Source organism: Arachis ipaensis, chromosome B1 (assembly GCF_059453495.1).
Source record: "Arachis ipaensis isolate K30076 ecotype BB chromosome B1, ASM5945349v1, whole genome shotgun sequence".
NCBI lineage: Eukaryota > Viridiplantae > Streptophyta > Magnoliopsida > Fabales > Fabaceae > Arachis > Arachis ipaensis.
In genome coordinates, this window is record NC_142436.1 from 33,405,740 (window position 1) to 33,407,076 (window position 1,337).

Sequence of the window (1,337 nt, forward strand, 5' to 3'; positions counted from 1 at the left end):
TGATCTTGTGTGTGTATTGCAGCCACTTGCTTTGTTTCTAATTGCCTGGTAAGCTCTGCTAGTTGCTTGGCAAACACTTTGTTTTGGGCTAGAATTGTATCAACATGGTTCAGCTCCATGACTCCCTTAGTGTTGTGCCTCTCTGATGCATAGTAGTACTCATTCTCAGCCACTGTCTCAATCACTTCAATGGCTTCTTCCACAGTCTTTTTCCTGTTCAATGAACCTCCTGATGAATGGTCTACAGCCTTCCTTGATTCATAAGAGAGTCCATCATAGAAAATATGCAATTGCACCCAATCATGGAACATGTCTGGTGGGCATTTCCTTGTCAAATCCTTGAATCTCTCCCATGCCTCGTAGAGAGTTTCACCATCTTGTTGTCTAAAAGTTTGAACCTCAGATCGAAGCCTATTGACCTTTTGTGGGGGGTAGAAACGTGCAAGAAACTTGCTTTCCACCTCATCCCATGTTGTTAGACTCCCCCTTGGGAATGATTCCAGCCACTTAGCTGCTTTGTCCCTAAGTGAAAATGGGAACAAAAGCAGTTTATAGGCATCTTCCTGGACTCCATTGGACTTTACAGTGTCACAAATTCTCAGGAATTTTGTGAGATGTTGGTTGGGATCTTCATTAGCACTCCCACCAAATGAACAATGATTCTCCACAAGTGATATTAGCTGTGGTTTGAGCTCAAAATTGTTGGCCTGAATGGGTGGTTTCTGAATGCTGCTACCACAATTCCCAGAGGTTGGGTTTATGTATGAACTAAGAACCCTCCTCTCAGGAATGGCATTGTTTCCATCAGCTCTCTCATGGTTGTGAACTTCTCTATCCATGTTGAGATCTAGAGCTTCCTCAAAATTGTCCTCAGATTCTCCTTCAGATTCTTCTTCTCCCAGTACTCTCTTCCCTTTTGCTTCCCTTCTAAGTCTATGAAGGGTCCTCTCTGGTTCGGTATATGGAGGAGTTGATGTCTCTCCTCTCCTACCTGTCATACAAGAACACAGCACAGGCAACAACAAGTGAAATACTCTTGGTTAATGGAAGAGTATGGTTAGAGCAATTGAGGAATTAATTCAAACAGTTAGTGAGTCAGTGAGTTAGTTGCTTGAATTTAAAGGCATAAAGGAAGAAAGCATGTAACAGAATGCAGAAATTAAAATTCAACAAGTAACTTGTACTGAATTAATCAAAACAAAAAAAAATGCTCAATCTAGTTAACTTCCAATTGGAGAATTGTCAATCGAAAACCAATCCCCGGCAACGGCGCCATAAACTTGATGCGCATAAACTTGTTATGCTACGATTTAGGAAATTGCACGATCGGCAAAATT

General features: G+C 41.5%; 1 non-coding gene across 1 annotated transcript; it reads left to right on the forward strand.

The window, feature by feature from the left end:
* Positions 1–309: 309 nt before the first annotated feature.
* Positions 310–413, forward strand: LOC148576163 (small nucleolar RNA R71). The gene has a single exon (XR_015902778.1). It is a non-coding gene; the product is annotated as a small nucleolar RNA R71 (small nucleolar RNA).
* The last annotated feature ends 924 nt before the right edge of the window (positions 414–1,337 follow it).